This window comes from Apostichopus japonicus, chromosome 18 (assembly GCF_037975245.1).
Source record: "Apostichopus japonicus isolate 1M-3 chromosome 18, ASM3797524v1, whole genome shotgun sequence".
NCBI classification, from domain to species: domain Eukaryota; kingdom Metazoa; phylum Echinodermata; class Holothuroidea; order Aspidochirotida; family Stichopodidae; genus Apostichopus; species Apostichopus japonicus.
Genome location: NC_092578.1, coordinates 2,824,267 through 2,851,592, shown reverse-complemented (window position 1 = coordinate 2,851,592; position 27,326 = coordinate 2,824,267). Strand labels below are relative to the sequence as shown.

General features: G+C 35.5%; 1 protein-coding gene across 4 annotated transcripts in view; it reads left to right on the top strand.

Annotated features, from left to right (window-relative positions):
* The window catches only part of LOC139958521 (PDF receptor-like), a 97,813-nt gene continuing 70,487 nt past the window's right edge, over positions 1–27,326 (top strand). The window contains exon 1 of one of the 4 annotated variants that reach the window (XM_071955637.1): positions 1–270. The gene's annotated coding sequence lies outside the window, so the exon portion shown is untranslated. Of the gene's footprint in view, positions 271–22,283; positions 22,541–27,326 lie in introns of those variants that run through there. The other 3 variants (XM_071955633.1, XM_071955635.1, XM_071955630.1) reach the window with 3 other exon arrangements.

The window sequence follows — 27,326 nt, the reverse complement described above, 5'->3', positions numbered from 1 at the left end:
TTAAAGGAGGAAACAAGTGGTCTTGGACTAAACTTTACGCATAGCCTATGTTTCTTCATGCCAGATATTAAAAAGGAAAACAGTATGCTAAATATTATACTTCAAAGGAAAATTACTGTTTTAACGTATCCATCGAAAACTTTGCATTAAATTGTATGAACTGAAGAAACGTCACACTATATTGTGGTATCAGCGTATATAGTATACACTGTTCGTATCTTCAGACGTACTAGCAGAAGTCCAGCAGACGACGTGCCTGCGTTTGTTATGGTAAGTAGAGATATTTCTTCGTATTACATTGAAGCCTATAGTACACTTTACACGGTGTATATACTGTTGGCAGAATCTCATTCGTAAAACCTTCTACCGAGAGTAGTATGAGGGCAGCATAGTGGGGTGGGGGGGGGGGCTACCAGGGAGAGAAGCAACTACAGAATGAATTAGCAAAATTGAAGACAGTCATTGTTATTATTATACAGGCTGACAGTTGTAATTAGTCAGTTTGTAAACAGGTACACAGATGAAAAACTATTGTGACCTATGACTCACTACACAACTTCGACACATGGTTGAGATGGGGAGTGTGTGGGGGGGGGGGGGGGAGGAATCAGACCGATTTATCAGCGGTAGTAAAATTGCCGACAGTGGCGGCACCATGCTCGCGTGAAAACAATTGATGTGGAAAATGTTAGGGTCATGACACCCCCCCCCCCAGTCCGTCGTCCCGTGCCGGACTAAAGATAATCCACATTTTTTGTCATGATGGTGGGGGGGGGGGTAATTGTGCATGTCTTTAATAGTACTACATGTCACAACATGAACTGACTGGACAAAGTACGGTTTATTTGGTCATGGATTCATTTTTTATCTCCGTGATGTTATACTGTTATCAAATAAGTTTTGTTCAGTGTGCGATCCTATTACATGTGCCACTGGCTTTTATATATGATAACCCACATTTATAAACCAAGAACCTCTTCATTGGGATAATCCTTGTATAAAAGAAATTAGTTCAGTGAAGTGTAATTTTATTCTAGATTATAGGCTAAGATAATTAGTGAGGTTGTTGAGATGTATAGTTCTATCGCACGATTCCATGCGGAGGCATTCCAAACCAGGCACTTTGATAGGTTTGCCTGTTTTATTTGTCCCGGTGGATCGTCTGAACTCTTGTAACAACTCCCTTATCGAATTGTGTCAGAGGCTTTGGAATACAAGTTCTATGAATATTGACAGTCAATAAATAGTAACCAATTAATCCACAGGATCTTCAATTAACCTATAAAAGTATGATAAAAAAACGTTTGACGTTCCTTGCAGGTTATAACCCGCGATGTTCATGTGTTCAGTTGCTTAATGTGCACATAGGCTATCTACTGACAACAAAATGGAAACGCAATTTTATAGTTCGTGTTGTGATTCAGTGTAGTCCAGAAATACTCTATAAGAACGCGTGCTGGTTGATAACAGACCAGGTAATTATAAATAAGCGGCCCGCAATTCAAATCTACCGATGGGTTGGTGGTGGGGTTGAAGAGGGGGGGGGTAGGGTGGGGGTGTTTGTATACTAACACATATCTACACCAAAGATTGGATATTGATGAACTATATCAAACTGTACCGTCTTCCACGATAGCTATCATGAAATAGAGGTCGCTGTGCCTTTATACTTCGCAGTCAGTTTTACAGTTCCCACATCTGAGTCTTCTTATATATCCTACTGTTAATATAACTTCAGCTTCATCTCACAAACACCAAATATATATTCACAAACTTATGGCTATAACGTATGACATATACGCAATATGACCCAGCATGAGGTATACACCCATGCCTGATGAGGGTGGAGGGCGTCAGGGGGCTACTGCGCGACGTCCGGCTTAATTAGGGGGAGTGGCTGAAATATGGGATAAGGAATAATATGTGTTCATTTTCATGATACCCTTAAAGGGTAATAAAATGAAACGCATCACCACTTTGATATTCCTTCACACACAACTGCTGAAGACTTACTCAAGTCTACGTATGACTTCATGACAACAGATTTGCTTCAATTGTATGTGTTCATCTTGATTTACTAGCATGTTTATTTTCTGTGATGGAGATGAGTTTTGCGAATGCTGAATCTAAAATATTGAAGCTCTTAACATTAGCTAAAGATGACATTATGACAGTATCAGCACTGCTAACAATATATCTTGAAAGTTTGAATAATGAAACAAAAAGAAAGTACAAGTTTTCAGATGATAATGGCGCTATCATGATATCACAGATTTACAAAATGACCGCCTCTGGACGTTTTTAACTTTTAACAATATAATATCACCCAAACAAAGCAAGATAATTCTTAGCTGTTGAGGAGGGGTGGGGGGGTCATCCCATAGACCTCTGTCATATAAGTTATAGATGATGGTTGGATTTGTGTCTCTTTCAATTATAAAGGACATGACACAATCGGTTGTAAGATTGTAGTCCAAAAGTCTCCGTCGAGCGCCCTCTATTTCGTCAACGAGCCGCAACAACAAAATGGGTTTTGTAATTGCGGTATGCTGCAAGGACCAACAACTATTAGCGAGCTATATAACATTATTTTTTATTTTATTATCATGCAGTCCAGAAAAGTACTTGAATTCAAACCGACAGTTAACATCAAATTAAAAGACGAACTCTTGCCCCTCGCCTGTCTACCCCGTGACTTCAGCCGAAAAATTCTTAGCATCAATAAAATTGTTGGTAATTTAGAACTATTGCCAGTTGTTGAGAATTTATTAGGAGATGAATTCTAAGGCGACAGGAAGACTGCTTGTCTCTGATAGCTCGATCGCTCTCCACCCCTCACTCTCTCTCTCTGATAATGAAAGTTATTTTTTTTTTTTTTTTTTGGTATAGTCAGTTCATTACCCAGAATTGTGACTATTACAGTAAAAGACAGAACTAGATATCGTAAATTAAATGAAAGAAGCCGCCAGTGTCTCAAACGGGAAAGATCAAAATGTCGACTGAAAGCAGGCGTATTCTGAGGGGGTAGGTTCTTCGCGGAACAGTATATGAAAATCAACTTTTTTAAGTGGGAGAAATATTGCACTTGATTAAAAGGGCCATTACTTTAATTGAACGATGACATTTGATATTATCGAAAATATTTCGACTTATTGTGCCCCCCCCCCTCCGTCTTGTTCTGATAGACGAACTTTTATACAGTACTGGATTGCGTTAAATAGAAGCTAAATTAAATTTAAAAAAAGAGAAAAGGAATTCATAAGGAGAGTTGAATTTTAGTTTGACTTGGCAAGAATTCATATTTGAAGAGAGAAAAAAAGTAAAACAGAACAGAAATAATATTTCATTTGCATATATTTTGCATTCTTAAAAGTAATATTGTGCCAATTGTGCTCACTCTATATAACCTATAAATTTGTTAGATTTCAATCTAAGGATTAGATTAAAATCACTCCTCCAAAGATTGGTCATAATTGTGGGCGCACTTATCAAAGAGTGAATACCCACTGGTTGGAATTAGAGTGTTATATAAATAACTATCAATAAAAACCCTCTTTAATAATGATAATCGACAAATTTCACAGTTATTCCAAAATCATAACTCCTTATAGTATACCTGCCCGGTGAATGAACTGTATACTATATTACAATAGCACAACCGCGAGCCTGCATATAGCCCAATACTCGCCAATTGGCTCGAGTCAATTTCATTTCATTTCATTTTTTTTTCTTTTGCTGGCATATCATTCCTTTCGGAAGTCTCCGAAATAAGTTATATCAAATTTCTCTTTAAAGAAGACGAAGGCGTCAAATTAATGTAATAAACATTGTGGTTTTCGCCCAGGGATCCCCGTAGAGTGAAGAACGTGGACTATGCAGAGAGGCATTCCGACAATGTATATATGTGAAATACATCTCCCTCACTCTTTAATAAGACAAGTGATCCGAAACCTTTTTTTGTTTTTTTCTTGTCCGGGAATTTGCAAACGTTTCAAAAACATCGACATTTGCAAAATACACAATGGATAGTCGACCTATCTATGGAGGTCAGTAGGTGATTGGTCGATTTTGGGCTTTCCTCTGGTCAAATCAAAACTTTTCGTAGTATTGTTTTTTTTTCAACTAAATATTGTTGTGATATAAACGGTTTGGAGGTGAGTACGACCACCATCTTAAATTTATAAAGATATTTATACAAAGATATTTATAAAAAGGTTGACGCGAAGGAGGCTATTTAATATTTATACATATATAGGCCAGATTTATTCCTCAACTGACAACAGTATAACTTGATGAATTATCCATTAAAATGCCCGTGCATTGACAGTTGCATAAAAACACTTCCAATTAAAATAGCACAAGAGTATAGTCTGTCCTGGCTGGTCCAGAGACCTCCAGGGAAAGAATAACAATTGGATGATAGATTGAGATGCAGTGCGATGGTCTAACCAGGGAGTTGTTATGGAACTCCCTGGTCTAACCACGAGCCAGCTACATTGGACGTAGTTATTCTCATGACCCTTGACCAATCAAACAATGATATACGAATGTACAGGCTGTAAAAACGGAAGCTGAAACTAAAATATTTATGGTTCAGAAAAAAATTGAAACTGTTAACCACGAAAATAATGATTGAATACGATGAAAATCATTTTTATACTTCCATTGTTTTCAGTGTTTGAAACCATATTTTTATGTTGCTGTTTTTTCTTCTTTTATAGTTTTTTTGATGTATAAATAGCTTATAAATTATACAGTTAGAATCTGTCAGTTATAAAGCTTTCGGAAAAAAATTGCTTTCCAAATTATTATAACTTGAATACATAAAAGACAATTTATTCAGCTCGGTGTAGCAAAAAAGTTATTTTACTAATGAAACACAAAGATTGCTTTTAATTGAGGCAGTTGATTGGCAAGTTTTTGACAAGTATACCCTTGGGGTTCTCTTTAATTTGCACTGGGAACATTTCGTCACCAAACTGACACTTTAAAGAATGGATTTTTTTCTTCTTTTTTTTTACTTTCCTTTTATACTTGCAAATCAACAAGCAGCGGCATATGATTTTGATGAACAGAATCATGCCGCCATTTCACTTTGTATTCTGATGACAAAAGTTGGTTAATTAATTTGCATGTTGGAGGGCGCATGCTTGTAAAATAGCGCCATGGGGCTCTATATATGTCTGTTACTGATGATAGACATATCCGCAAGATTGGCTGGAGAGTACATAGATTTTTATTAATGAACTTATTCTTTGGTTTAAATTGGAGGAGGGGTGGGTGGGCGGATGAGGAGGATGAAAAAACAAATAAAACCTTTCTTATTGGTTTATATTATAGATGTACTCCTGGCGAACAACTTCTCCAAACAACCAAGAAAAAAGCTTATTCCATTTGAGAGATATAAATTGTCAATATTCATTCACACACAAGACTGTAAACTGAAGTTTTTCATGGTTTACTTGATTCAATTACAACATATTTACTTGTGGCATATAATAGAGCCGAAGTTTTAAATGTTGAATCTTAAATTATTTTGAAGATCTTATCATGACGGAAGTATACTGGCATACGTTCCGGTGTTAACAATATTTACAATCCTCTGAAAATAGGAAAAATTAATATATGAAAGAATAAGCAAAAGTAAAACATTCCGCACCTCCCAAGGTTCACCTCTATGACGTCACACAGGGACAAAATGGCAGTCGCATAATGCGCGACTTTGTAAGTCCTAAGATTTTTCCAATCGGAACAAGATTACCTTAAAGCATTTAGGGGAAGGTATTCATTACAAAAATCTCTATCATGTAAGCTAAAGATTTGCGATTGATTTTCTTCTTCTGTTTTCTAAAGATCAAAAAAAGTTTAATTGAAAGTCTGGTGTATAAATGTGTGACGCTTATATTCCCTTCATCTTTCCCTCTTGCTTCTCATCGCAAGAGGTTAGCAATGCGGTTTTGAATACCCCTGCTTGGTTGGTGATGATTATGTGCACACACACGTCAAGCAGAGAATGGTATCTGATGGTTTTAGTGGAAGAGACAAACCTTCGCTGTAAGACGATCAACTGCGATATTTTAAGCTTAGTCATGTCATAATCGGTAATAGCTAATATTAGATTGAACATGCATGGTGTTTTGACACAGAAATATTTCAACAATAAATGTATAAGTTACATTTGGTTTGAATATAAATAATTGGTTTTATTTTCCAAAATATTGTCAAAGTTATTTTCATACTTTATTTTAGAATGATTGACAGGACAACTTAGTGGGACTGGAATGTGAAAAGAGGCATCTAACACACGGCACAGTCATATCGTTATACGCAAATATATACACGCACATGCACAGGTGTGTTTTACATTCAGAATGGGGACCGCATTGTCTTTTATTCCATGTTCAAATCCACGTATACATGTATACGTTACCAATAGACAAAACAATAGAACTCTTCTGAGGACATAGTGATTCTTTTCAAATGACGTCTGAGGACCTTGGATTCCTCAGTCCTCAGTCAGAATACAAAACAAGTGCGCTACACAAACACACACACCCACACATAATTAAAGATAATCAGTATTCCTCACACAATATGCTAGAAATCCATTTTTCAGGTCACCCGTGGTTAAACTTCAAGAATCATCCTTTTCCTATTGACCCTTAAAGCAATTATAACTAGACCTATCATAAGACCAATTTAACATCACCAAAAAAAAAAGGAATAAAAAAGAAAGAAAAAAAGAGATGAATAATTGGAGAGTCAACACCATAAGGGAAGTTCTTTTTAAAAAAAAATTATAATAACTGTAGCATTCTGTATGTTTTGGGTCAAGACTGAAGACATTTAAAGATAACTACGTAAGTTTTGACCGATGATTACTTTATTTTGTAAAATAAAAAAATATATACAATAAAGTGATTATTTAATATGAAACATGAAGCATCGAAACTAAAGAGCATTATGAAACGGTATCACTATAAGATTTTACACAAAACTCTGTTTTAATCCGTAAAAGTACGGTAACCAGTAGAATCCATATAGGCATATATACACATATATATGTATACACACACACACATATATATATATATATATATATATATATATATATATATATATATATATATATATATATGTATGTATATATAAATATATTCACATATATATGTATATATATATATATATATTTAGATATATATATATTTATATATATATGTGTGTGTGTGTGTGTAGCTTTAACACAGTCATTCCATTTTGGTTAATTTTTATGAGCTATATTTGACCATTTTGCCCCTTGCGTATTTAATTTGATCTATCTCCGTTACGTCCCGAAGGAAATTTACAGTCAGTGTCATTTTATGTCTATAGCAATTTGTATTTTCATTGGTCGACAAAGAATTGAAACCCGCAATGGAAGTATATATTACTTGAACCTCTACAGGCTCATGTATACAACATATTAATATAAGCTGTATTAATTGGAAGACAATCCTTCAGTACGTCTTCATAACAAATATGACGAATTGTGATTTTTGGGGGGGTTTTGTTTAGTAGTAGTAGTAGTCGTATTCCAATCGTTTTTGACCTAGTTTATCGAGTGCAAGGACCCGGTTCTATTTCTCTTATTACGACACAGACAACGAGGAAACGTGAACAAAATACACCTTGTGTTCCCATGTGATTTTCGGACAACCCCCCGCCCCCCCCCCCCCCAAGAGAAAATCATATAAAAGACACGGAAACTCTTCTCGAGGAACCCTGCTGTATTGAAAAGAAAATGTTTACTTTTTTATATTTTTACACATTCGTATTTGCCATTCTGTAATCACGTGATTCAGTAAGTTACCATTTTGTAAATCGCGATAAATGATAATAATCAACTTTTCTTTTGCTTGTCTGTAATCCAAACAGCGTTGTTTGTCTTTCGGTACCTACGGTATGTTGAAGTCCATGAAATGTTGACTTCCATTTGATCTATTCTTCCATCCCCGGACCCCCCCCCCTCCACCCACATCCCCTCCCGTCCCCTCGAACGTTTTCCAAATCATGATCACAGAATATAACGGTCTTTTGATGAAATCATCCATTTATCCCCTCCCTTTCTTCGTTAACACATTCATGTATTTGGTTTACGTTCCTGGTTTAGCTCCGACGAGTATGGAATGAACGTTAAGATGCATTCAAGCTTGTTTGATAGTTAGATGTAACTGGACAACTTGATAGTTTTTTGCTCGATGATTATCGCTCTATTGGCGACAACCAACATGTTTAGAAAGGTTAAATGTTATCTTATCTTCGAGTAACGTTAGGTAAAGACGTAGCTTTAAATTCACAGAAATTGACAGGCAAACGCAAAACAGTGATACAATCAGTTTGAATATACCATTGTGTATTCTTTAACTCCGTCATGAGGGAACATAAGTCTGAAAAAGACATTTTTCTTGAATTTGTCATATTTTCGAACATAATCAGAAGGAAGGACAGAAAACTCGAAATAATATTTAACTCGAAAAAGAAAGAAAGAAAAACAGGAATAAAAGTTTAAAACGAGGCTGATGTAATGTTATTGACAGTTTATCTAATAACATGATAGTTAAATTAGGACAATACTGTCTAACAGCTTTGGGCTAGTTAACAAATTTAATAACAGCATCAAGGTATTTCCATATATAGCTTCGGAGATAATTTCTTGTAGAATAAAATAAAATTTTATGTCAATGAGTTGTCATGAATTTCCCTCTAAATTTTGAATATTGTTTCAGTAGATTCGAGTTTTTTCTTTTCTTTCTTTTTCGTTCTTAGGTTTTTTAAATATTTCTCTCTCACTCTCTCTGCATAAGTCATATCCTCCCGATTCCCCCCCAAAATGGAGCTAAACTAACGAAATTATATTGACATAATTGTTTGTCCCGGGATGACGCCAAAATAAGAGAAATAAAATCATAAATATATACAATTTAGACACATACGGCTACAGAAGAAACATTGACAACATTACCAAAACATGAATATTTCTTTGTTAACGCGGAGAAGTTATCCGGTGCTGTGGCCGAGTGGATGAACGCGGTGGCATTTGAAGCTATATGAGGCTTAGCAGTCGGTAGGTTCGGGGTTTCAATCCACGGCCGGGTCATAAGGTGGGTTTTACATCCAAGAACAATCTAAGGTTTTCCCATCTGAAATGACTTTCTAAATTGAGTAGCTTCCAAAATTGGAAGCCACCTGACGTGATAGATGTAATCCATCAGCCCATGAGGGCTTCACCAACATTCGTGGTCGCTTAAGCGTGTCATCATTATTATTATTATTTTTTATTATTATTATTATTTTTGTTATTGTTATTGTTATTATTATTATTATGATGGTTGTCATTCTCATCATCATCATCGTCATCGTCATCGTCATCGTCATCGTCGTCGTCGTCGTCGTCGTCGTCATCATTATTCTTACTATAATGACGATGACGACGACGATGACGATGACGACGACGTTGACGATGACGATGATGATGATGATGATGATGATGATGATGATGATGATGATGATTATTATTATTATTTAACCGCCAAATTGCTTGGCTGCTTTCTGCTTTGATTAAAAAAGGCGTCAATATATTAGGGGAGGGGAGGGTGGGGCTTTTATACTCGTTTTCATGTATGTTACCAAATCTATACAGCTGTACTATTGAACATGATCGGAAATGTAATCAAACGGTACATCCATCTGGCCCATGGGAATGTGATTTCAGATGTAAGGGATTGTCGGTTTTGCAACCTGTGCTAAGTCACACTTCGTAGAAAAAGAGATTTTATCTTTGGTATTTTATGCATACTTGGTAATATCAACAACATTTAATCCGTATCATTTCCCATTCCGGCAATTCCCATGAGAAATGGAATGGAATTTTTTTTGTAACAGTTGTTAAGAAAAGAAAATATTCATTTTAAAACTTGAATATGAACTTGTAAATATCAGACACGATTAGTTTGCTTTGGTTCAATATTACCACTGAGAAAGATTTAGTATAATATTTGGTAAAAGTAAAAGTCCAACCAACCGCAAAAGTCTGATCAGCTTTTTGATGGTGTAGATTTCTCATTTCCTCTCAAGACATCCGCAGTTTACAGATATAAATTGTCTGGAAAGCTCCTTTAAGTCAAAGGTACTAACTGGAAGAATTGTTACCCACGTTGCTTTGAACTTTTCCTTAATGCACAATTCTTTTCACTACTGTTGTTCGCAAATGGATGACGATATCAGCCCCCACTAATATGTAACAAACATTTGCAATACATTAATAACATATTTTTGTGAGCATATATAAACTTCTTACATTCTCTAATATAGATTTGTGTGGTGTTATGAGTTTATCCGTATGCTAAACTTGTTGTCCAGTCGTTTTGATTGATAAACAAATGCTTTCTAATATTTAATTTATCAAAAGCACAAAAACCAAAACGAAATAAACTGAAATAGACAATTTTGTAAACAACACTATTATTCTTATAATTGCTGTTTTGAATTGATTGCGTAATGACCCATCAAAGATAACAATTTCAGCAACATATCCAAACATTTGGCATATTGTATAACTTCAACATGAGCAGATTTAAACTTACATACTAGCGAATCGCCTTTAATAAGTCATTGACGTTGCACAGTATATGCGTTATGTATTGCCTTTATGCATATATATATATATATATATATATATATATATATATATATATATATATATATATATATATATATATATAAATATATGCGCAGGGGTATATATTTCGTCTAATATGACCGGTATTAATTTATGGGCTGCCTATACTGCAGAAGATCACCTTAGCGGCGTTCATGCTGGGTTACCATGGCCTCCATCCATGTTCAAATAGGCTATGTAATTCATTCATTCCTAAATACCTATAGCCCTCGGATTAAAGATTTAATAAAATCATCTCTCTGGCGTACGGCGGATGGGCTTCAGGTATTTCTTTTTTAAGTTCGACAGATAACTAACTTCCTAATCAAACCCCTCTATGGTGCCTTCCGTATTGTAATGTTATACCCACCAACTGGTCTAGAATTCTAAAATCTTCTCTCCTTTAAATTATCCATCTCAAATTTCTGTCTCACTAGTATCTCCACCCCCTTTTCTAGCCTCTGGATTAATGACGATGGGGTACCTTTATCGTTACTAAAGAAAGCGAGAACGCATCCAAATGTTAAAGGAATATTCCGGTAGCTGAAGTTTGTAGCTATTTTTTCGCTACCAAAATGCGGTAGAAAGTCCTACTTATTTAGGGTTCAAAATCATATCTTGCATAGAATTTTGTATCGCAAAGACATGACTTTTGTTTTTTCCAAATTTGGGAAATATTTTGTAAATGCATCTGGCAACATGATATTGAATGATGTCATCAATTGAGCTGAAAACGTTTCTTGCTTCACAATATAAATAATTTTAGTCATTTATCCACCTGGGAAAGTAATGTTTCTAACCCGCCCCCCCCCCCCCAATGGTGCATTTGAATGAAAAACTCAATTCTCAATACAGAGAACATAATAACTGAGAAGTCATGAAGGTATCACATTTTATTACAGACAAATCAACAAGAAGAGTATAATAAAGTATGATAAAGTCTTTGAAGAAGAACCTGCTAGGATGACGTCACAGCCACACCTACTGTGATTCGCTCCCTGGAGTAAGGATTGGCTTTACCCTATCAAATTAGGTTACATTCATCCAAACTAAGTTTATGGACGAAATATCGCGATGGGAGATTTCAACTATAGCAGTGTGGACATTCTTTTTTTTTCTGTGGTTAGATATTTTAGTTTGACATTTTCTGCCAGCGGAATACCCCTTTAAAGTAAACATTTATCTTTGTAGACTCTGGCTCGGATGCACTTGGGGAGGTAAACGGGGTATAAACCTGGCTGAAATTCTCTTTAAGTGGGATAAGGGTCTCCATTTCACTGTTTGATATCTCCGTTTCCGATATGAGGGGCACTTGAAATTGTTGATACGTGACGCCGTTATGAGAACATTCTATGACAATGATGACAGAAATGTTGTATTTTATGTTTGAGCTGAACATTAATGTCAAGGTCTATCATTGATTACCGACATGCACGGCCATCGTCATATTAGGCTTAAAAATGGTGTACGTTGCATCAATAAATAAGAACGACTCCCGCGGTTAAAAAAAGAAGAAGAGGAATAAAGTTAGCGAATGAAAATAAAGACCTCAGACATAACCTACATTAAAAAAATATTGAGATCCTCCAAACACAAATGTGATAAGAATAATAACGATGAGTGAGATATTAATAAAACAAGGTTTTATAATCACTCAACATGAGTTGTTTTTGGGAGGTCGCATCCTGTCTGAAAGTTTTTATGGAAATTAATGACAATTTTCAAATTGTATAAGATGATAGCGAAGTTGGAACTGAGACTGGTGAGTTCTTATAACAGTAAGTTTAAAAAAGTAACATGAACTTTTCAAAGTGTTTCTATCCAACTCCGAGTATTAACATTATATCATAAATTTTAAACTTGTTATGACAGTCTGTGTTCATTATGTTCAGTCAAATGTTAAGCGTACTTCGATTTTGTTTTGTACTAACTTGGTAATCCCCAGATTAGGCCAGCGAATAGAGAATTTCTGTGAAAATGGTGGTTAAAATGGTTAGTATCGAGCGCCATCTGTTTCAATACTGTCTGAAGCAAACAACACTAATATTTAAACAAAAAATATCATGTTAAAACAGATCAAGTTATATAAAAGTTATATATCAATGAGCGTTTATTGAGGGTTCGTCTCAACAGTTTCACGCGATTTGCTGTTGTTGTTGTTGATGTTGATGTTGTTGTTGATGTTGATGTTGTTGTTGTTTTCGTTGCGTGAGCTCCGTTTACTATACCCTACGTTGCATTAACTTCAAGAAACGTTGTAGTTGTTGACTCAAAGACGCTGAATCCTTTCTATTTTCATTGAGTAACGACGTATATGATTCTTGAAGCAGAACATACAGTATATGTAATCTGAGTTTTGTTATTATAGTACATGAGCATTAGATTACATACTGAAAGTCGAAGACAAGTTAGCTCTGTCACGGTTGACACTGCCATTTCATGGTATTCTCTTCATGTACCATTCCCAGTCAAGGAGACTAATGATCACTCTCAAAATAAGTATTGATAGGGTTAACATTGAACGATCCTTGCTCCCATTGGAATAACAGAAACATTGCGTATCATATTTAGACCCGTTCCTTATTTTAAGGTTTTAGATGACTTTAATTTAAAAACGTAAAGTACCCTATGCTAAATTTGCCTCCGAATGTTAAAGGTTCACTCCTACGCAAAATATTGAATTATCCGCATCTCCCTTCGCAATCATCCATAGGAATCGATGTTGCTTCATAGAGGATATATGTGACGGAAAAGTGTTCTTTCTTAGAAGGAATAAATGTATTTTCATCTGGATATGCCCTTTAAATTTAAGCCTAATTGATAATACAGTGCTCAAATCACCCTATTATCACAGAAATGCTTCATTGTATATATAAGAGTATTAATACGAAAGAAAAAGGAATTTCTATCAAAATATTAAAAGAATACATACTGCGAGCGAGAATATGGAAAATTTGCATAAAACGAGTAACTTATACATATTCATAAACTTGAGGATTTCTCAATGACGATTTGCGTAATAAAACGCATTGGTTTGAATTGATTGATTTACTTCATTTCGAATGAAATAAAAGAATTATTCGCTTCTTTAAATTCATATGTTAGGAGAGAGTCTTAGTTTGATCAATATTATCAAACTGTTTTATTATTTTGTATTATTTTGAGGTAACCGTAATTCTCGGTATAGATTTTGTAAACATTGTTGACGTTTTGAGGGTTCAGTTATAGAGGCCTGTTGGGATTCTTGGTTTACAAAAGACAAATCCAGAGGCTGCAGGGGGAAGAAGGTTAAACTAAGGAGGGACGGTGGGAGGGGGGGGGGGGGGACTGCAAGAATTGCGAGGGGAAGTTGGATGTGTACCAGAAAGGTCACTTCAGTTCATAAGAACAAAAAAAAGCACAGAATTGTCATCTACGTTTTTAACAAATTTGTATTTCACCAAAGGTATAGGCTTCTTTTCAACTATACGTGAAATGTGATGTCTTTTTAGTATTATACAAAAACGGAAAAAAGGGGACTTTTCACTAACAAAAAGGGCATTTTTAGTAAATGTGAAGGGAAACTGTCGGCTTTTTCTTTCATAAATGAGGGGCACGTTCCTCAGCCGTGCCTGGTTTCTTAGGGCGGACATTTGTTTTCAGAGTTTAGGGTAAAACAGGCCTGTCAATAAAGATTCTCTATCATTTTATGTATGACACTGCTGAAACAGAAAACTGTCCCAATTTTTTATTTGAGGAAGATCTTTGCACTTCTATCAAAACTATGTCACGTGATACATGACACCATATGAGGTATGTTCTATATATAGGCATATACCGGAGACGTTTACATAAATATAAATGTGATGTTATCACATAAAAATGCGTTTTTATATATATATTTACAAAGGAAGATGTCTATAATTGTTTAGACATATCGGAAGAAGTAATTCCCATAAAGTTATAAGCAATGTTTAATGTACTTCCCCTGCATATAGTTACGTGTTTATCTCTTGTTTTATGGAAGGAACTTTTTTTTATTAAAAGAAGGAAAAATCCTTTCTGTATGTATATACCGGATGTGTTATGGTGTTTTATCAAACTTGTACATGGGTGGTCAATTTCCACACATTAGATAAATGTTACTTGGACGATAAGAATGTGGGAATGTTTTATGAAAGGTCTTCCGACGATTGGTAGTTTGTGTGTTATACGGAGAGTAATATCAGCATCGAGCATTTAGCGAGTGGTATAAGTCAAGTATATCATTCCAATCGATTATTCCGGAAAAAAAGAAAGAAGAACTATGGATTTCAAGAAAATAACAAACAGCCACTTTTTTTCATCGGCGTCAAAAGTGGGCCCCTATACTTACCAAATGGGCCCTTTGTATTTATAAAATGTGACAATTTGTTATGTTTTCACAAACATTCCGTGCAAAAGTTTGGAATATTTCAGTATACTAATTTTTACGATTTCAACAACACCTCTCGATGTCTGTGTGTTTTGACTTGTGACCAAAACAAGAAAAAAAACGGCTTCCTGAAAATCGGCCAGTTCGACCCAAGGACTTTGAATGACCTCTTTAAAGTTACAATGAACATTTTGAAACATTTAAAATCCATTATGCAAATGATGTAATCCATTTATGCGTGCTATTTGCGTTTATAGCCGGAATTAATACATTGGCTATGTTACGTTCCTCCGAGCAACAAACACACAAAAACATGTGATTTTCAGAATAATCGCCACGGGTGAACGTAAATAAAAGTCTATACCGTACAGTATAAATATATCATGCGAGGTTTTGTCTGGTTATTGCAAAACAACAATCCAATCACCCGTGTTCGCTAATAAATTGCCCTGAGGAAAACCTCTTTAATACTTCCCATTAGCACGTTCAAAGTTGACTAACTTTACTTTACAATGGTTTATAAAAAAAGAATCATTAAAAAAAAACCACACATATGGAAATGGTACAAGTAACACTATAGGCTGAATCGTAAAAAGCGATCATTTTCATCCTTATTTTGGTAACAAGCAGATAAAGAAGATTTAATTCCTCAAAATGACTTCTATAGACAAACTGCTTTCTTTCTAGAAGAAATCTAATGCCTGGAACCTATCCGTTCGTGTAATGATGGCATCAAATGCTTTTTTATTTTCTTCAGATCTCCATTTAGATTTTCGATAAAATTTACGATTAGTGGGGCCATTTCGAGCAATCAAGGCCAACCATTATAATATATAGATGTCCATCTGTGCTCTGTGAAAAGAAGGGTAACGAGTTGAACATGTCATAAATTACGAGTGTATAATGATAAAAGTAAGTCCACGGTTAATGTTTAGGCATGCATGTATACATAGGGGTATACCGGTGCTTGAAGCAAGTTTAAGTATTACGTAATAAACACTATAATAGCTTATAAGGATTTTCTATCAAATGTGAGCATAAAAAGGGGGCAAGATATCTTCGTTGTTCCAAGATCAGCATTTTGCTAGAAATTAAATAAGAAAAAGAAAAACGAAGCAGCTATTTTAGAGGAGTTTGATTATTTTTCTTTCCCAAGCTACGTCATGCTAAATTCATATTAAGTTATTAACTTTAGATCATTATTTTCAATGTAGATTATTTTCAGTATCATTACTACTACCCCACTAGTGAAGACAACATAGAAGATTAATATTTTCTAATTTACATATTTAAGATGTAATTAATATTTAATGACCTGGCAACGGGTTGTTGAGAATGAAATGGAACAATGACCGCATAGCAAGGAGCAACAGGGCCCCGGTGCAGCAATAGAAATGGGCCCGAAGAAGAATTCACATTCAGTCAAGCCCAACCATGGTTTGGGCTTGGGTGAGAAATCTTTGATATTCGGCATCCCTTTATAGGCGCCCCTGATACGGCACTCACACTTACATAGCTAGCCGCGCTTACTACTATTGTTGCGACCCCGACGGCAGATTGTAGATGGGGCCTATCTGGATATCTAGATGAATGAGCAACAGGCCGTAAAGAGTACATGGGCCCTTTTGGTATACTGAGTGCACGGTAAATATCAATACTATAGTCTCAAGCACGGTCGGCCTATACGGCCCGTGGCCAGCCTAAGCGAATGGGTGGTAATTTTTTTCGGTACTTGCTACTTGGTACTTGAAATTCGAATGACGCTGATGTTTTTCATAATTTTGTTTTTATTAAGTTTCATAAAATATTAACCATATGTCATGACCCTTTGTTTTAATATAGAAAAGAGAGAGAGAGACAGAGAGAAAAATGAGCACAACCTATATGTTTTTACTTCATATATCACAAGTTATGATATCTGGATAGTTATGGGTATATAAGAATATTATCTCTACCAGCTCATTCCAATTCCTTCTCTGCTTGAGAGAATAAATAATCCCTTTGAGAGCATTCAGTATTGGTCTATATTTCTTTGACAACATTCCACAGGTTGGCTTTTAATTTACTTCCTTTTTGCCGGAGGGGGTTCAAAAGTCTGAATATTGCTCCAGTAAGAATCGTATTATTTTGAACGATCCTGAACTGTGACGTCATAACATTTGTATCGCTAACGAGAGAATTTTTGTTTTTGACAAAAAATAAAGAAAATAAACACAAGGCAAAATAATTGAAAATAGGGAGCCTCTTGAGGAAGACTTTAAGTGACAACAAAAGATGGATAAGGTGACGGGTTTATTGATTACCGTACGAATGTGGAAAATATACAATGACTAGTAGTTGAAAGGTAAAAGAAATGCTGCATTCTTCAATACCGTATTTATTTGTACCGACCGTTAGTGTCAACTATACGTCAGTTTCGTCCTGATTTGGCCAACCTCTTACAGAAAAACAATGACAAATATAAGTTTATAATTGGTAATGACTTTTCTTTTTATATAATTTATTTATTGTGTTATTGAGGTTGTTGTATATATATATATATGTATAAATATATATGTATATATATATATATTTATATACATATACATATATATATATATATATATATATATATTACCAAATTATCTATTTTTAACTTAATTGTTTATATCAGCGGGCCATAACCTTCGTCAAAACAAACAGAACAATACACGCGTATCCCACTGTTAGCTCGCTGTGGCGGTGGTTTCCTTTTTCAACTTCGAGAAATGGTTTTCTTAAGGAATATGATATACATGACAATCTATCGTATCGGCATAAAATATATATATATATATATACCTACCTATATATAAATGAACATCATCTTGGGTAGATGACAATTTTTACAAAGCTTACAGAACTACCAAGTGAACAAGAGTACAGCTACTAACAAATTACAACCCGTTTTCTTTGTCAAGTTGAAATATGACGAAAATGGTTTGCATCATGAGACGGAATTATGTTTAACATGATTCTGTCTTCAAGTCATTAATGAGTCTTTTTTTCAAGTTGTTAATCTCTCCTAGGCTCCATCGTAAGTTCATATAGGTAACGTTTGTTTCTTGTCTTTGCTCATGATTAATTCATATTATGTAGATAACATATTTCCTTTGATGTGCTTATAACTTGATCACACTTCAATAAGGTCCCCGGATGGAAACACATATATAGCCTTGACACCGACTGTCATAATTCTCCTAAATTTCAATAATGTGATCGAAAAGTATATACGGGAAAGAATCCCGTTGAGATAAGATAGAAGTGGGTTCATAGCATTTCTTCAAAACTGTCTAAAAATTAAAAATGCTTGAAGACATCTCACAAGGTCGCTATAGAGAGGGGGAGGGGGGGGGTGGAGAGAGAGATCCAAGACACTTGTCTTACTACAGTACAATGAGCCTATACAATTGAAAATAGAAATAAATTTCAAATTATAATCTTTTCACGCACACGATTAACATATATTAATAGTATATATTGCAACCAGATTATGTAAATCAGGGGAACGTGATATTATATTTGTTAACTTAGTATGTTAAAGGAAGGTGAAGACCGAAGCAAAAGAACGATCCTTTGACAGGATTTACACAATTCAGCTTTTGTCACCATGGTAACAAGTTTGTAAAAACAAAGATTGTCATCAGTTTTGACATAACATACAAGCAAATAAATATTTCAAAACCACTACAAAAAAGCTTAAAGATTTGTTGCAGTTTTTTTTTTTCTTTTAAATACTTTTGTAACGTGGCCGTTTTAGCTTATCTATAGCAAATCAAATGTCACTACGGTGGTACGTCCCTTTAACAAGTAATGCAACTCTTTCGTCAAGGGTGCAACATTCTTATATTTCTTGGATCAGATGCCCAAAAAACCCTGGAGGAGGGAGTCATTGAGCATGATCAACGAAATCCATCTACACATTATTGTGAAGCAGCTTGCCTTTGATTAAAGAATTGGTCCAGGAATGAAAGGTTTGCTTTGCACATTAGATCTATAAGTTAAGACGAATTGATCAAGAAATAAGAGAAGTTTAATGTCTGTTGGCTAAGATCATGTGTGCTATCTGCTTTATTGATACCGTATACAAGGACCCTATCATCATTACCACATGTCCACAGTTAAGGTGTTAAGGAGCTGAGGGAGCGAATCTGTCACTGTGATTAACAAAGCAAGAAAGCTTATAACTGGTTTCTCGTGCCTATATGTTCTATCTTCAATCTTGTGTGAACTTTCAAGACAAGTATAACTACAATGCGGTTTTGTACTACAAATATACACTTCTCGCCAAACTTAAAGTTGATAGCCTATTTAAGCAGGGCCGTATTGGCCTACCGGTTTTTACGGGACCGGTGAGCTGGCCTCTTTCAATGCCTCAAGGTAGCCGGTTGGCACTTCGAGCCGGTAACAATTGATATGCTATTTCGCCCCTGAGTATAGGTGACCCGTGTGGACCCCACAAATGTATCCTTACATATTCATTGTACCATAAAGGTCAGGGCGCAACCACATAAATCATTTGGTGGGGGGGGGTTGGGGAAGGGGTGGGGTGGGGGCTTAGAATACGACAGAATATTACAAAATCTCCTTGTGTAGAATTCATAAAATATTCAAATATGCATATGCAGTAGAACTTAAACAATTGGAAATTTTTGAAGCACCCTCTACTTTTACAAAAGATCTCAAAACAGAGGGGTTATGCTTGTAGACCCGTCTCCTGGGCGACATTTTAGATCTTAAAATCCCACCCCACCCCAGTACAAAATGGTGGTTGCGCCCCTGATATAGGCTGTATATAGTGCTGGCCATTTTCAACCCCACACACGAACACACACACACAAGAACGCCCATGCACGCACACACCACACGACACACTCGGCCACCCACCCACTCAACCACATAGAAACATTACTACCTTCACAATACATTCAAGCTGAAACATTGTCATTTATTAAAACCTTGTTGCTGTACCGTAACTTATATAGAGCTTTATAAACTAAATTATGGAATAATGTGCCATTATATAAAGCCCATTACTGAAGAAGAACCATTAACAGCTTTTCACATTCCCACTAAGATCATGAGTTGCCGTGACAACCCGTGTTAAAGATCGGCATTTTGTTTATGTGTTAATACATGGGATTAACTCGGTATATACCTTGTCGAAGTCTTAGCTATAGTGTATGCGTTCAGAGTGTTATATAGTTGCTGTGTGCTTATATGGTTGTTTGTTTTTCAGCATAATTTAGCTTGTATATATACACCGTGAGACTAAAGGAAGTCATTTATCTATACGTACCCCCCCCCACCCATGCCCGCAGCCCCCTCCCGATAATTTTGAATTTAGAATTTGACCTGCAGTTTTTAAAACCTGTTCACCTCACTAGGTGTAAGCATGTCAAAATGATATAAATGGGGTATATATTTATATATTTAAGAAAGAAAGGAAGAACGATTTAGAAGCTCTCCTATAACCGAGGTTGCTTAGTTCAATCGATTTCTTGCTTCGATAGTAAGGCTGGTAAAGTTTCATAAAATTTGCGACCAAGCGCAAAACTTTTGTTAGGATATAAATAGGATCTTTACACTCTTTGTATATACATTGAATAGTTTATTTGTTTCAACCTTGGATTTCACAGCTTATATACTTTCCCCCACAGACACCGCTCTGAGCTTTTAACTATTCATTCGATTTGATTGAACAGTTTTACAACATACTTTGCTTTGAAACATGCAAACTGTCTATATATGAAATGTCGTTTCCAATTCATTTCAGATTCCCCACTTATTACTTCCTTCGTAATTTGTAAATTTGGTTTTAAGTGCTGTTATCATTAATTCAAATTAACGCATGTATGAACATATTATTTCTGAACATCTTGTCGAATGTTGAATAAAACAATCGGATGAATGTTGAAGGTTTTAAATTAAAACAAAAAGAATAATAATAATAAGAAGAAGAAGCTATATGCTAGTTTGACAAACAAAAACTCTGTCGGCTGACAACGTTAAAATGCTGTCCGAACCTTTATTCTGTCTGAGTATATTTTTGCTTGAGTGCGGACCGTAACTCGAGGAATAACATATCTATACGATTCGTTTTATCGGGCTTAAGCCAAGGTCCCTATTTAAAAGTGACACTCACGTGACCAGAGGATATGCCCGTGTCGCTTGCTTTTAAACTTTGTAAACATGTAAGTGACTGCGTCGTTGTGTGTTTCATTATAACAAGATATTCCAGAGGTAAGTTGATTTTGAATAGTTGAAAGAGTAACATTAATATGCTTTACGTCCTGATGAAATTTGCAACCAATTCCTACGTAGTATATATTGTTAGCGAGATGACATTTTGAAGTTGACAGGTCTTGTATATCAAATGTTAACTTGAAGCAGACAAAATATTATGTCATCGATGTACATTTACAACAATTCTTTTATTTTCCAGAAAATTTATTTGTAACTTAATTCTGATTCAAAATTGTTAACTAATTCAGTGTCATATTTTTCTTTATAATATCCGAACAATATCAGCAAAAATCCAGTGAGATATATAATTTATATCTCTATATTTTTTTAACCTGTTAAATCAGTCATAATAATTTGGGATCAGTTATACCCGATCTATTTGTTGTTCGGGTATAGGGAAGTCTTGATATTAAGTTTTAATGGAAGTATTAATGCATGTTATCATCTCGTTATATAGTTATAGGTATATATACGCATTGAAACCTATGAGACGTGTTTCATCCATCAAAGACTGGTATACCTAAAACCAACAACAACAACAACTGCTGCAGTGTGTTGTTCTATTCTCGTGACAATTACACACTTGAAAGCGGTCCACAAAATGTTAGTCTCTGAGATATCAGCACGATGTATTTAAGGAATCGTCCTTTGATTCTATTTTGGCTTTAAAAAAAAACATAAAAAAATAATAGGAGACACTTGAGGAAGATGTTAAAGAATGAAGAAGGAGATAATAACAGGACGTGAATAGTGTCACCTCTACTTATGTTCAAGTATGGCATATGAAGATAAACTTACAACCATCATCAAAATAAACAAAGTTCGTTATCGCCCTGCTACCATAGCAACCGACTCAAATATAGTCTGTGTAGTATACGGCGTGTATAAACTGCAGTGGTACGTTGTCGAACGGTAGGAATGAATTGTTGGCGGGCTCTAACATAATCAAAAACATGACGACATCAAGACATTCCGGTTCATTTATACAAAAAGCAAAGCATGTGTGTTTATGACATCATTTTGGTCTTCCGTTTTAATATACTAGATTGTGGATCTTATTTGGTTTTGTGAGACTCTGTGCATGCACGCCTGCAGTCTGCTGGGAATTTCTACGTCACCTTGGGTATACATGAAGTGAAGTCCAGTCGTGTTATTGACTTATATATAGCCTAAAGTTTGTCGTTGGGGTGAGTAAGATTTAAAGATAAATCGATATTTAAAACAATAGACTGATTATGTATAATTATCACTGACATGAATATGCATAACAGTATTTGCATTTGCTATACCACAATTTCACTCAAGTAAATTGCAGTTGGAATGGTTTGGTAATATCTGTATGAAATAACTTTCGCGCAAAAAATAAATAAATAAGATAAAATAAAAATCAATAAAACCATAAGTAAGTCCCTGATAAATAGCATTTTTAATTTATTAGAATGACAATTTCAACAGAGATTTAGTCTTATGGGTAAACTCGGCTATATATCTGCTATAAAACATATCGCCAATGGGTGAGCTAACTTTAACCGGTGCTTGGTTTGAAACTTGGAATATTTAGGGCATCTTGTCCATTGAAACTGCTTAGGCTTATGACAAGTGTTGCCGCATGGTGAATGTCATTAATGTAACTCACTGACACTCAATGTTGTGTTTGAATGTTAGTATACCATGGTACAAACCAAAAACTAAAGAAACAAAAATCCTACTGCTTTCAGGATCTAGGAGGATGAAAAGTACCCCTTATTTGGTAGACTGTTCGGTATTTACGGTTGCTTGCCTCCCTATGCCCCTCACCCGACCCCTCACCCACTCACCCACCAACCCACCCCACCCTATTCGAGATATCCTGTATATGTTATTGTATTGATCTTAGAGTATCTCCATTTTCTGTTGATGTATCAATTCGCGCGGTTGCTTATATCGATGACATTCCGTTAAGAAACGAAAAGGAAACCAGATTGGTCTACTCTCAAAACATGTCACCGTTTAGATTCAAGATTAAGTTTCCAATTTTCCAATCAAAACAACTGGTGAGTAAATAATGTCTCTCCTAATTGAATCTCGGTGAGTTTTTACGAAAAATATTCAATAAACTATATACAAAGGTACCAACATTAATGTGGAAAAAACACCAAAAAAACACCCCAAAAAATACACACACATCAGATCTGGTCAATATCCATTATCAAAGTATCCGGATCCCTGATTTTGTGCATTTCTCGAAATGAAACTAGCATCCACTCGAGGTAATGAACTTTATTGGTATATGGTTACATTGCCGAATAACACCGAAAAATGTATCAAAATATACTTAAAATGCGTCTTTTGCCTTTATTAAAATTTCTGAATTTCGAAAGATCATTTAGGAACATTGTTGAATTCCTCAAAGAGTTAAGTTTTACCGATTCGATGTTTTTTCTCTCCTTCCCTTTAATATACCTTAGTTACATCATATGGCAGTGTTCTTTCCGTATATAAGCAATTTGTAGCTTCATCTATATATGTACCGGGGATGAGATATTTTTGTTTTAGCGACAATTTAGGCAGAGAATGGTCCTGAAAATTGCTATCTATTAATGAATTGAGAAAAAAAGCTGTGTCTTAGCATAAGTGGAGGGTACCATAGGTTTAAAAAAAAATGGGTGGACTAACCGTGCATTGTGGGGTATGGTAAAACGTAATGTGTGAGTGGTGTTAACAAAAACAGTGACAAGAACACTTACAGTACTAACCAGCCGGGCCAGACAGACTTCAAATTTATGAGTGTATCGCTGGGTATGGGATGTAGTTCCTGTAGGATATATTATAGCATAGGGTCAAAGGTTATAGGTAAGAAAAAAGTCAACATAAAAACTGTATTTTGTCATGATTCAATTTCTCTGGAGATATTGTTTCGATGGGTTGCCAGGCGGAAGCCATCTTACCTTGTACACCGTGTAACCAGGGATTGTACCCTAGTAACCAGGGATTGTACCCTAGTAACCAGGGATTGTACCCTAATTTCCTTCTTTACAACCCAAACTTGGACAATGGAAGTGATTTCAAGGGATAATCAACTGTTTATGTATATTATATAAGTAAATGAATAACTGAAAACTGACTCGGAAGTGATAAACACAACACTTCAAACTTAAAGGATGTATGTGCATGCGCATGGGATCTTGTGTCTCCGTGAGTGATGACGTCATAGCGTCAGCGGTCATAGGTCAAATAACCCAATTTGAGGGGAAAAGCTTAATGGATTGTATACTTTTATTAACCTTTGCAAGCTTTCCCCCCACTTTTCTTAACGGTCTATTTTATGTCTGTCACTGTTGGACAACACAACCCCAAATTCTCGCACATCAGACCTTATTCGTTCTGTGTTGTGAATTCATAATGGGCCAAAATGGGGACTAACAAGTGATTGTTGAGGTACCGCGAGGGAAACAAAATTCTATTCCACCCATGACTATAAATTTTACCCAAATGATTTTAACCTTGACAAATAAAAACGCTTCAAGGAATTAATTATACTTATTGAGAGGGATTTTTCCTTTTTACTTTTTTTTTTTTTTTTTTTTTTTTTCAATGAGGGGCTGACTCGGGTATTATTATCATTAGTTTTATGACAAAATCAATAATGTTTGCGGATAACTTTATGAAGTAAGAAAACTGTTTTAATTTGAGAGAGTAGATATTCAATGTAACACCAATTGAGTATCGTATTAACAGTCTGGATTTAACAACACATCTAGAACATTATTTACAAAACAAAACCAGAAACAAAATAATAAGATCTTATGGGCAGGTTTTTTTTGTTTTCCAAGTTTGCATAAGTGACGAGAGAGGATAAGAGCATCAACAGGGTTGATTTTACACAAATGAGCTTATCGGGTCATCTGATATGTAAAGGTGACTGTCTAATTAAGGATATTAACTTACTTAACCTACTTAATTAAATGGAACAAAATGGCGCTCGTTGGTTATCATGCATGTCTTCGAATATGATGGTTTACGATAGTATAAGAAATTTGTAATGGACAAAAAATACTGATGGAATTCATTGGGGGGAGTTGCTCTGTTATTATTAACGTGAAGCAAGTTCCATGAATGAAGCTATACAAGAATACCTTATGCTTACGTATATGGTTCTCGATTTATTGAGCATTTGGCTTGCCATATACGTATTATACAAAAGTTGACAGAAACATTTAAGAATGCTTTGGACAAGCACTTTAAGCATTGTAATCGGGTCTGAGTGTTTGTGTCTTCAGTTTTTTTTCTCTCACTATAGGGTCCTTGATGGGGACTTAAGTGTCCCTCCTGATCCGTTTTTTCTACTAAACTAAACTAAACTATATGGAATAATATTAGCTATTACATATATATAGATGGACTACATAATGTAATCTTCGATCGGACCGGATTTCATGGGCAATTCCAGACATTAAGAAAAAACAAAATTACAATCCTGAAATATTCCAAAGAGACTAAGTAAAGAGTGATAATTCACTCTTTTAGAGTTTCCAGATTGATCAATCATTATTAGGAGTGAATTTCTACTTCACTCTGACAGAAAGAAAATCACTTTATACAAAACTGAGAACCAGAGGATACTGTTTGCTTTATACATGGAGCTAAATGTGTAGGGATTTCACTCACAAGATTTCACAGATGGTGAAGGGGGGGGGGGGGGGAGATGGGGACAAAATTTGAAGTCCCCCACCACTATAACTGATTAAGGTAGGTGCATAAACTGTGCCAAAACTCTTATAATCTCTTAGTGGGGAATAGGGTTGGGGGAAGGAATGGGTGCCGAAGGGAGGATGAGAGAAGTCGTCCAAGCACATCATATAATGCATGCCTTATATAGCGTATCTAAATGGCATCTATTTCATGCATGCCAAAAGTATATTTTTACCGTCCAACGTAATACTGCTGGTGTTCCCATCACAGTTTGCAGTTCTATTAATAACTATATACTTTCTACAAACAAGGAGTCGAAGTAGCAGGAGCAAAACCGTGAGGTAATTAACCTTATGTCTGTACGAAGGAATGACCTCTCTTTTTCTTGGTCTTATGCACTTTATTTTATCGTTGCGTGTCAGTTTCTTGTACCTGATGGAATGTATCTATTACGAGAATTACATTTTGAATAATGGTGTCTGTTTTGGAAGGTCCCCGGTCAGAAAGGTGAAACACGCGCTCTTCGCCCCCAAAAAACTGATCATCGATGTTGGGCTGCAGCTTACGGTGGATACAGATATACCTATCTGTAAAGGGAGGAAATAATTTGATATTTTATATGCGCTATACAGGAAAACTTATACCAATAAAGGAAATATAGTTTCCTTCCTTCTTGTCAATTTTTTTTTTATCAATATTTCATTTTTGTCAGTTCAGTAGAGCGAAAATAGAAAGGACAATAATCATTACGATGGATATAATGAACTTTTTGCTTCATTTAACCGAAGGAAATTGATTTTATTTTGTAACCCAGTTCCGTTATTCACACTCAGCAGGACCTGTAAGGACCGCTGAGGTCAGATGCAAAGGATCACGGGTACTTTCTGATATTGGCGGACTCTGTTATTGGATGGGGTGTAGGGTCATCAAACGGACATAGGCCTTGTGGGTTGGGGGAGGCGATGGGAGGGTCATAACTAGGGGTTGAAAGCTGATGCTGCATCATCACGTGAGAGTTCTTGTGGGGTCAAGCAGTGTTTCGAATCTGCTGCATAGCGGGGTGGGTGTGTATTATATACAGACATCTAATTGCCTTTCTTCAAGTTATTTACTTTTCACCTGAGCCAACTATTGTCGTACAGGATAAAACAAAAAATAATACAGGTTTTATATCATTCTAGTGATTCGGTTTACTTCAACATTTTTTAACAAGTATAGCAGTCATATGTCGTGTGATAGTGGCTCAGTAGGTGCATGCAATTCCAACCGATATTTGATGTAACCGACGCATCATGCAATGTG